We start from the raw sequence: 12,860 nt of genomic DNA on the forward strand, positions 1-12,860 counted from the left end.
CTTCATCCACTTCAAGACCACTTGTTTCATCTCGTCGTCGGTTTGAAATTTTTTTGTCGAAGTAATGAAATTAAAACTAAAATAAAAGGAAATTATTCAATTCAACAATTGAATAGTTTATTACCTTCAGGTATGAAATTACAAAATGATGAAAATGTTATTACATTTACTTCAAAAATTGAGTAAAGGAAATTTTCAAAATATAGAAATACATTTTATAGACCAAATTGGTAAAAAATATTATTTTGATGATGATGATTTTATTGTTTATCTTGATTTAATTAAAGAATAGATATGGATGGTGTTTGAAAAATTGTAAACCAAATTGTGATAAGTCACCCATAACATTAAAATTACCTCCACCTTTAAAATTGCTTAGAAAACCTGAGTTTATAGTTGGTCCGTTTACATCCAGAGAGTAGCTTATCACACCTTTAGTTGTACTTACTCTTCCTACATACTCAATTTCAGATACTGTTTTACCTCGAATTTTAACTACAACTTTACTAAATAAATATGGAGGAAAATTAACAATTAGTTGTATTTTTGAATCATTAGAATATTCTTTTCCATCTTTTTGCAAATATCAACCATAGATAGAAAACTTTGTTTTTTTTATATCCAGAAAACCATTCATGTTATTTATTTTAAAAATAATATCTTTATTAGGCGTTATTCGTAGGTATCAAAGTTTTCGTTTGAACTCTTTCAATAAAAGGATCATAGTTTTAAAAACATATTATTCGTTATTTATAATAGCAGAAATAAAAAAAAATGTTTATTATAAAATGAATTTTATTGAAATAAAATAATCTAAAATAAAATCTTTATTTCATTTACCTATGTGAGATATGCAGATTGGTCCATCAGGTAAAGGAAAAACAACTCTGTTGAAGAGTGTAATTCTAAATCATTGGACTAATTATGAAAATTTATATATTTTTACAAAAAGTCTCGACCAACCAATTTATAAAGAACTGGTATAACTATTTGAAGATATACCTGAGATTTTTTTTTATGTCTCTGATACAGATATAATATCTGAAGACGAATGTAAACGCGATAGCATAGTTTTTTTTGATGATATTCCTTTAGATGAACAAAAAGCTATTTATGAATATATGAATAGATGAAGACCAAAAAATACTTCGGGTTTTTTTTAACACAATGTTATAGTTCAGCAAATAAACAATATATTAGAAATAATTTAACTATTTTTAATGGTTTTTAAATCAAATCAATGTATTAAAAAAATTTGGGAGAATTTTTTAAGTAATATTATTTCTTTAAATGATTTTAAAACTCTATGTTCAGATTGTTGGAAAAATGACTATGGTTTTATAACAATCGATCTAATCAATAATCGTTTCTACTATAAACTTGAAAAATTAATATTTTTCATATAATAAATGAATGTCGAACAAATTCAAAAGAATTTAAGAAAAATAATAAAAAAAAAAAGTTACTTTTCCAGAACCACCAGAAACACAAAACCATTTTAAAGAAGGAACTAATTTAGAAAACTAACCTGGAAATATTAAAGAATTAATTCATCAGTTTAAAATATACTTTTAAAAAATAAGATTTATCACATTCTGAAAAAAAGTTAAATAATTTGAATAAAGATAAATATGAAGATGAAGATGAAAATAATGTAAAAAAAATTAAAAGTAAAAGCATGGACACCAGTAAAGTTAAAAACAATAATTCACATAAAAAAAAAATGTAAAAAGTAACTATGGAAAAAGAGTTATAAATGATAAACATTCAGCAGAAGAAAAAGTAAAAAATTTTGAACCAATGTTAGAAGGTTTATCAAAAGTTGAATCATCTGTTAATGATGTTAAAGAGGTTGCAATTAAAACCGATAATGATATTAAAAAAATGTTAATACCTACTCCTTATAAACCTCGTAATGCAGAGATATTAGGATTATTAAGTACAGAGGTTTATGAAAATATTAAAACACCTAAAAGTTCTCCGATAAAAACAAAATATAATTCTCTTATAAGACAATTTAATTTAGATAATATAATATAAAATGGTAAAGAACGTATACTAACTCCAGGTATATGGTGTTTGTTAACTCGGAAAGACGTTCCAAAACAGAGTGAATATAATAATGAAGATTTTAATAAATATGCAAAAATATTGATTGAAACAGATTCAATATATCAAAATAATGATAGATCAACAGGAAAAGATAAATCAAGTGGAGATGACAGATATATGAAATTGATTAGTCCTATTTGGAAAGCAGTTATTTCAAATAAAAATGCAAAAGAAAATAAAACACCAACAATACCAAAAGAAAATTTAAATCCTACAATACCGATAGAAAATAAAGGAGCTGGTTTAATGAATTATACAAATAACGAAATTGAATAGCGTTGGATAGATAATATGAAACAATTAAATGAAAGATGTAATTTAATAGCAGCTGAAGAAATAGCAGGAAATTATGGTTTTCATAATGAAAAACAGGCTATTCTTAAATTATTTAAAACAAAAATGGAACATTTAATAGATGATGCTAAAGATATTGAATATTTACTACAATCTGTGATCAATTTACCAAAGGAAATAACAAATGACATAGAATATGATATAAAACAATTAAGAGAAAAAATCTATCATATATCTAGTGAAGAAAGGGCGGAAATAATAAATACCATGATGATAAACTTTGAAATTCTTAATTTTTGTATTAAAAAAATGGAAAAAGTAATTGACATTCCTGATAAAGGGACGATATTTTTGTGGTCATAAATTTCAAGTTTACCAAAGAAAATTGTAAAAGGTACAGGTTTTTTTTAATGATTTTTTTTAATTGTAAATTTTTACCTCCGATGCATTATCCTAATTATAATTATTTAGGACCATTTACAAATTTAGAGAAAAATGAAGAACAAATTAGACAGAGCTGCAAAAGAACAAGATTATTAGTACGAAAATCATAAAGACATTTTAGAAAAAAAAGCATTGGAAAGATATAATGATCCTGATAGTTCTATGTCTGAAAAATTTCCGGCTATTTTCACTGCATATACAATGAAAGGAAAAATACGTTTAGGAATGATTTTAATATTTGAAAAAAAAAAAAACAAATCAAAAAAACGAATAATTTCAATAAATCAACATTTTTAAAAAAACATTGACAATAAAATCCAAAAATTAAACAATTAAGTAATTTTGATATAATACAATTTGGAAATAATATAAAAATATTCAGAGGTTGTTTCATGAGAGATGAATTACCTAAAAAACCATTGTTAAATGAATGAGGAATATTAAATTTAAATAATTCTACTAAAGATGGGTCACATTGGGTTGCATGGAAAAAAATAAAAATAAGAAATTTTATTTCGATTCATTTGGAATCGTTCCTCCTCCTGAACTTGTAAAATATTCGGGTGAAGACAACCTTATGTATACCGATGACAAATTCCAATATTATAACGATCCACCTATATGTGGACATTTGTGTTTAGAATTTATTTATTTTAAGTTTTATTTTTATTAAATCTTTTTCATTATGTAGACATCGAATTGTTTCTAATATAATATTTCAAATTATAATTAATAATAAAATAAATATATATTATTAATTAATAATTATTGATTATTAAGTAATGTTTTTTTTAATTTTAACTAATGTTGAAAGTTTTGTACAACACTTGCTCTCACTCTTCTTACGTTGTTTAAATCATTGTTTCCTCCTCATAGAACTCTCCCGCCATCTCCTTCATCCACTTCAAGACCACTTGTTTCATCTCGTCGTCGGTTTGAAATTTTTTTGTCGAAGTAATGAAATTAAAACTAAAATAAAAGGAAATTATTCAATTCAACAATTGAATAGTTTATTACCTTCAGGTATGAAATTACAAAATGATGAAAATGTTATTACATTTACTTCAAAAATTGAGTAAAGGAAATTTTCAAAATATAGAAATACATTTTATAGACCAAATTGGTAAAAAATATTATTTTGATGATGATGATTTTATTGTTTATCTTGATTTAATTAAAGAATAGATATGGATGGTGTTTGAAAAATTGTAAACCAAATTGTGATAAGTCACCCATAACATTAAAATTACCTCCACCTTTAAAATTGCTTAGAAAACCTGAGTTTATAGTTGGTCCGTTTACATCCAGAGAGTAGCTTATCACACCTTTAGTTGTACTTACTCTTCCTACATACTCAATTTCAGATACTGTTTTACCTCGAATTTTAACTACAACTTTACTAAATAAATATGGAGGAAAATTAACAATTAGTTGTATTTTTGAATCATTAGAATATTCTTTTCCATCTTTTTGCAAATATCAACCATAGATAGAAAACTTTGTTTTTTTTATATCCAGAAAACCATTCATGTTATTTATTTTAAAAATAATATCTTTATTAGGCGTTATTCGTAGGTATCAAAGTTTTCGTTTGAACTCTTTCAATAAAAGGATCATAGTTTTAAAAACATATTATTCGTTATTTATAATAGCAGAAATAAAAAAAAATGTTTATTATAAAATGAATTTTATTGAAATAAAATAATCTAAAATAAAATCTTTATTTCATTTACCTATGTGAGATATGCAGATTGGTCCATCAGGTAAAGGAAAAACAACTCTGTTGAAGAGTGTAATTCTAAATCATTGGACTAATTATGAAAATTTATATATTTTTACAAAAAGTCTCGACCAACCAATTTATAAAGAACTGGTATAACTATTTGAAGATATACCTGAGATTTTTTTTTATGTCTCTGATACAGATATAATATCTGAAGACGAATGTAAACGCGATAGCATAGTTTTTTTTGATGATATTCCTTTAGATGAACAAAAAGCTATTTATGAATATATGAATAGATGAAGACCAAAAAATACTTCGGGTATTTTTTAACACAATGTTATAGTTCAGCAAATAAACAATATATTAGAAATAATTTAACTATTTTTAATGGTTTTTAAATCAAATCAATGTATTAAAAAAATTTGGGAGAATTTTTTAAGTAATATTATTTCTTTAAATGATTTTAAAACTCTATGTTCAGATTGTTGGAAAAATGACTATGGTTTTATAACAATCGATCTAATCAATAATCGTTTCTACTATAAACTTGAAAAATTAATATTTTTCATATAATAAATGAATGTCGAACAAATTCAAAAGAATTTAAGAAAAATAATAAAAAAAAAAAGTTACTTTTCCAGAACCACCAGAAACACAAAACCATTTTAAAGAAGGAACTAATTTAGAAAACTAACCTGGAAATATTAAAGAATTAATTCATCAGTTTAAAATATACTTTTAAAAAATAAGATTTATCACATTCTGAAAAAAAGTTAAATAATTTGAATAAAGATAAATATGAAGATGAAGATGAAAATAATGTAAAAAAAATTAAAAGTAAAAGCATGGACACCAGTAAAGTTAAAAACAATAATTCACATAAAAAAAAAATGTAAAAAGTAACTATGGAAAAAGAGTTATAAATGATAAACATTCAGCAGAAGAAAAAGTAAAAAATTTTGAACCAATGTTAGAAGGTTTATCAAAAGTTGAATCATCTGTTAATGATGTTAAAGAGGTTGCAATTAAAACCGATAATGATATTAAAAAAATGTTAATACCTACTCCTTATAAACCTCGTAATGCAGAGATATTAGGATTATTAAGTACAGAGGTTTATGAAAATATTAAAACACCTAAAAGTTCTCCGATAAAAACAAAATATAATTCTCTTATAAGACAATTTAATTTAGATAATATAATATAAAATGGTAAAGAACGTATACTAACTCCAGGTATATGGTGTTTGTTAACTCGGAAAGACGTTCCAAAACAGAGTGAATATAATAATGAAGATTTTAATAAATATGCAAAAATATTGATTGAAACAGATTCAATATATCAAAATAATGATAGATCAACAGGAAAAGATAAATCAAGTGGAGATGACAGATATATGAAATTGATTAGTCCTATTTGGAAAGCAGTTATTTCAAATAAAAATGCAAAAGAAAATAAAACACCAACAATACCAAAAGAAAATTTAAATCCTACAATACCGATAGAAAATAAAGGAGCTGGTTTAATGAATTATACAAATAACGAAATTGAATAGCGTTGGATAGATAATATGAAACAATTAAATGAAAGATGTAATTTAATAGCAGCTGAAGAAATAGCAGGAAATTATGGTTTTCATAATGAAAAACAGGCTATTCTTAAATTATTTAAAACAAAAATGGAACATTTAATAGATGATGCTAAAGATATTGAATATTTACTACAATCTGTGATCAATTTACCAAAGGAAATAACAAATGACATAGAATATGATATAAAACAATTAAGAGAAAAAATCTATCATATATCTAGTGAAGAAAGGGCGGAAATAATAAATACCATGATGATAAACTTTGAAATTCTTAATTTTTGTATTAAAAAAATGGAAAAAGTAATTGACATTCCTGATAAAGGGACGATATTTTTGTGGTCATAAATTTCAAGTTTACCAAAGAAAATTGTAAAAGGTACAGGTTTTTTTTATTGATTTTTTGAATTGTAAATTTTTACCTCCGATGCATTATCCTAAATATAATTATTTAGGACCATTTACAAATTTAGAGAAAAATGAAGAACAAATTAGACAGAGCTGCAAAAGAACAAGATTATTAGTACGAAAATCATAAAGACATTTTAGAAAAAAAAGCATTGGAAAGATATAATGATCCTGATCTTGTCTATGTCTGAAAAATTTCCGGCTATTTTCACTGCATATACAATGAAAGGAAAAATACGTTTAGGAATGATTTTAATATTTGAAAAAAAAAAAAACAAATCAAAAAAACGAATAATTTCAATAAATCAACATTTTTAAAAAAACATAAAACAATAAAATCCAAAAATTAAACAATTAAGTAATTTTGATATAATACAATTTGGAAATAATATAAAAATATTCAGAGGTTGTTTCATGAGAGATGAATTACCTAAAAAACCATTGTTAAATGAATGAGGAATATTAAATTTAAATAATTCTACTAAAGATGGGTCACATTGGGTTGCATGGAAAAAAATAAAAATAAGAAATTTTATTTCGATTCATTTGGAATCGTTCCTCCTCCTGAACTTGTAAAATATTCGGGTGAAGACAACCTTATGTATACCGATGACAAATTCCAATATTATAACGATCCACCTATATGTGGACATTTGTGTTTAGAATTTATTTATTTTAAGTTTTATTTTTATTAAATCTTTTTCATTATGTAGACATCGAATTGTTTCTAATATAATATTTCAAATTATAATTAATAATAAAATAAATATATATTATTAATTAATAATTATTGATTATTAAGTAATGTTTTTTTTAATTTTAACTAATGTTGAAAGTTTTGTACAACACTTGCTCTCACTCTTCTTACGTTGTTTAAATCATTGTTTCCTCCTCATAGAACTCTCCCGCCATCTCCTTCATCCACTTCAAGACCACTTGTTTCATCTCGTCGTCGGTTTGAAATTTTTTTGTCGAAGTAATGAAATTAAAACTAAAATAAAAGGAAATTATTCAATTCAACAATTGAATAGTTTATTACCTTCAGGTATGAAATTACAAAATGATGAAAATGTTATTACATTTACTTCAAAAATTGAGTAAAGGAAATTTTCAAAATATAGAAATACATTTTATAGACCAAATTGGTAAAAAATATTATTTTGATGATGATGATTTTATTGTTTATCTTGATTTAATTAAAGAATAGATATGGATGGTGTTTGAAAAATTGTAAACCAAATTGTGATAAGTCACCCATAACATTAAAATTACCTCCACCTTTAAAATTGCTTAGAAAACCTGAGTTTATAGTTGGTCCGTTTACATCCAGAGAGTAGCTTATCACACCTTTAGTTGTACTTACTCTTCCTACATACTCAATTTCAGATACTGTTTTACCTCGAATTTTAACTACAACTTTACTAAATAAATATGGAGGAAAATTAACAATTAGTTGTATTTTTGAATCATTAGAATATTCTTTTCCATCTTTTTGCAAATATCAACCATAGATAGAAAACTTTGTTTTTTTTATATCCAGAAAACCATTCATGTTATTTATTTTAAAAATAATATCTTTATTAGGCGTTATTCGTAGGTATCAAAGTTTTCGTTTGAACTCTTTCAATAAAAGGATCATAGTTTTAAAAACATATTATTCGTTATTTATAATAGCAGAAATAAAAAAAAATGTTTATTATAAAATGAATTTTATTGAAATAAAATAATCTAAAATAAAATCTTTATTTCATTTACCTATGTGAGATATGCAGATTGGTCCATCAGGTAAAGGAAAAACAACTCTGTTGAAGAGTGTAATTCTAAATCATTGGACTAATTATGAAAATTTATATATTTTTACAAAAAGTCTCGACCAACCAATTTATAAAGAACTGGTATAACTATTTGAAGATATACCTGAGATTTTTTTTTATGTCTCTGATACAGATATAATATCTGAAGACGAATGTAAACGCGATAGCATAGTTTTTTTTGATGATATTCCTTTAGATGAACAAAAAGCTATTTATGAATATATGAATAGATGAAGACCAAAAAATACTTCGGGTTTTTTTTAACACAATGTTATAGTTCAGCAAATAAACAATATATTAGAAATAATTTAACTATTTTTAATGGTTTTTAAATCAAATCAATGTATTAAAAAAATTTGGGAGAATTTTTTAAGTAATATTATTTCTTTAAATGATTTTAAAACTCTATGTTCAGATTGTTGGAAAAATGACTATGGTTTTATAACAATCGATCTAATCAATAATCGTTTCTACTATAAACTTGAAAAATTAATATTTTTCATATAATAAATGAATGTCGAACAAATTCAAAAGAATTTAAGAAAAATAATAAAAAAAAAAAGTTACTTTTCCAGAACCACCAGAAACACAAAACCATTTTAAAGAAGGAACTAATTTAGAAAACTAACCTGGAAATATTAAAGAATTAATTCATCAGTTTAAAATATACTTTTAAAAAATAAGATTTATCACATTCTGAAAAAAAGTTAAATAATTTGAATAAAGATAAATATGAAGATGAAGATGAAAATAATGTAAAAAAAATTAAAAGTAAAAGCATGGACACCAGTAAAGTTAAAAACAATAATTCACATAAAAAAAAAATGTAAAAAGTAACTATGGAAAAAGAGTTATAAATGATAAACATTCAGCAGAAGAAAAAGTAAAAAATTTTGAACCAATGTTAGAAGGTTTATCAAAAGTTGAATCATCTGTTAATGATGTTAAAGAGGTTGCAATTAAAACCGATAATGATATTAAAAAAATGTTAATACCTACTCCTTATAAACCTCGTAATGCAGAGATATTAGGATTATTAAGTACAGAGGTTTATGAAAATATTAAAACACCTAAAAGTTCTCCGATAAAAACAAAATATAATTCTCTTATAAGACAATTTAATTTAGATAATATAATATAAAATGGTAAAGAACGTATACTAACTCCAGGTATATGGTGTTTGTTAACTCGGAAAGACGTTCCAAAACAGAGTGAATATAATAATGAAGATTTTAATAAATATGCAAAAATATTGATTGAAACAGATTCAATATATCAAAATAATGATAGATCAACAGGAAAAGATAAATCAAGTGGAGATGACAGATATATGAAATTGATTAGTCCTATTTGGAAAGCAGTTATTTCAAATAAAAATGCAAAAGAAAATAAAACACCAACAATACCAAAAGAAAATTTAAATCCTACAATACCGATAGAAAATAAAGGAGCTGGTTTAATGAATTATACAAATAACGAAATTGAATAGCGTTGGATAGATAATATGAAACAATTAAATGAAAGATGTAATTTAATAGCAGCTGAAGAAATAGCAGGAAATTATGGTTTTCATAATGAAAAACAGGCTATTCTTAAATTATTTAAAACAAAAATGGAACATTTAATAGATGATGCTAAAGATATTGAATATTTACTACAATCTGTGATCAATTTACCAAAGGAAATAACAAATGACATAGAATATGATATAAAACAATTAAGAGAAAAAATCTATCATATATCTAGTGAAGAAAGGGCGGAAATAATAAATACCATGATGATAAACTTTGAAATTCTTAATTTTTGTATTAAAAAAATGGAAAAAGTAATTGACATTCCTGATAAAGGGACGATATTTTTGTGGTCATAAATTTCAAGTTTACCAAAGAAAATTGTAAAAGGTACAGGTTTTTTTTATTGATTTTTTGAATTGTAAATTTTTACCTCCGATGCATTATGCTAAATATAATTATTTAGGACCATTTACAAATTTAGAGAAAAATGATGAACAAATTAGACAGAGCTGCAAAAGAACGAGATTATTAGTACGAAAATCATAAAGACATTTTAGAAAAAAAAGCATTGGAAAGATATAATGATCCTGATAGTTCTATGTCTGAAAAATTTCCGGCTATTTTCACTGCATATACAATGAAAGAAAAAATACGTTTAGGAATGATTTAAATATTTGAAAAAAAAAAAAACAAATCAAAAAAACGAATAATTTCAATAAATCAACATTTTTAAAAAAACATTGACAATAAAATCCAAAAATTAAACAATTAAGTAATTTTGATATAATACAATTTGGAAATAATATAAAAATATTCAGAGGTTGTTTCATGAGAGATGAATTACCTAAAAAACCATTGTTAAATGAATGAGGAATATTAAATTTAAATAATTCTACTAAAGATGGGTCACATTGGGTTGCATGGAAAAAAATAAAAATAAGAAATTTTATTTCGATTCATTTGGAATCGTTCCTCCTCCTGAACTTGTAAAATATTCGGGTGAAGACAACCTTATGTATACCGATGACAAATTCCAATATTATAACGATCCACCTATATGTGGACATTTGTGTTTAGAATTTATTTATTTTAAGTTTTATTTTTATTAAATCTTTTTCATTATGTAGACATCGAATTGTTTCTAATATAATATTTCAAATTATAATTAATAATAAAATAAATATATATTATTAATTAATAATTATTGATTATTAAGTAATGTTTTTTTTAATTTTAACTAATGTTGAAAGTTTTGTACAACACTTGCTCTCACTCTTCTTACGTTGTTTAAATCATTGTTTCCTCCTCATAGAACTCTCCCGCCATCTCCTTCATCCACTTCAAGACCACTTGTTTCATCTCGTCGTCGGTTTGAAATTTTTTTGTCGAAGTAATGAAATTAAAACTAAAATAAAAGGAAATTATTCAATTCAACAATTGAATATTTTATTACCTTCAGGTATGAAATTACAAAATGATGAAAATGTTATTACATTTACTTCAAAAATTGAGTAAAGGAAATTTTCAAAATATAGAAATACATTTTATAGACCAAATTGGTAAAAAATATTATTTTGATGATGATGATTTTATTGTTTATCTTGATTTAATTAAAGAATAGATATGGATGGTGTTTGAAAAATTGTAAACCAAATTGTGATAAGTCACCCATAACATTAAAATTACCTCCACCTTTAAAATTGCTTAGAAAACCTGAGTTTATAGTTGGTCCGTTTACATCCAGAGAGTAGCTTATCACACCTTTAGTTGTACTTACTCTTCCTACATACTCAATTTCAGATACTGTTTTACCTCGAATTTTAACTACAGCTTTACTAAATAAATATGGAGGAAAATTAACAATTAGTTGTATTTTTGAATCATTAGAATATTCTTTTCCATCTTTTTGCAAATATCAACCATAGATAGAAAACTTTGTTTTTTTTATATCCAGAAAACCATTCATGTTATTTATTTTAAAAATAATATCTTTATTAGGCGTTATTCGTAGGTATCAAAGTTTTCGTTTGAACTCTTTCAATAAAAGGATCATAGTTTTAAAAACATATTATTCGTTATTTATAATAGCAGAAATAAAAAAAAATGTTTATTATAAAATGAATTTTATTGAAATAAAATAATCTAAAATAAAATCTTTATTTCATTTACCTATGTGAGATATGCAGATTGGTCCATCAGGTAAAGGAAAAACAACTCTGTTGAAGAGTGTAATTCTAAATCATTGGACTAATTATGAAAATTTATATATTTTTACAAAAAGTCTCGACCAACCAATTTATAAAGAACTGGTATAACTATTTGAAGATATACCTGAGATTTTTTTTTATGTCTCTGATACAGATATAATATCTGAAGACGAATGTAAACGCGATAGCATAGTTTTTTTTGATGATATTCCTTTAGATGAACAAAAAGCTATTTATGAATATATGAATAGATGAAGACCAAAAAATACTTCGGGTTTTTTTTAACACAATGTTATAGTTCAGCAAATAAACAATATATTAGAAATAATTTAACTATTTTTAATGGTTTTTAAATCAAATCAATGTATTAAAAAAATTTGGGAGAATTTTTTAAGTAATATTATTTCTTTAAATGATTTTAAAACTCTATGTTCAGATTGTTGGAAAAATGACTATGGTTTTATAACAATCGATCTAATCAATAATCGTTTCTACTATAAACTTGAAAAATTAATATTTTTCATATAATAAATGAATGTCGAACAAATTCAAAAGAATTTAAGAAAAATAATAAAAAAAAAAAGTTACTTTTCCAGAACCACCAGAAACACAAAACCATTTTAAAGAAGGAACTAATTTAGAAAACTAACCTGGAAATATTAAAGAATTAATTCATCAGTTTAAAATATACTTTTAAAAAATAAGATTTATCACATTCTGAAAAAAAGTTAAATAATTTGAATAAAGATAAAT

Source organism: Metopolophium dirhodum, chromosome 1 (assembly GCF_019925205.1).
Source record: "Metopolophium dirhodum isolate CAU chromosome 1, ASM1992520v1, whole genome shotgun sequence".
NCBI classification, from domain to species: domain Eukaryota; kingdom Metazoa; phylum Arthropoda; class Insecta; order Hemiptera; family Aphididae; genus Metopolophium; species Metopolophium dirhodum.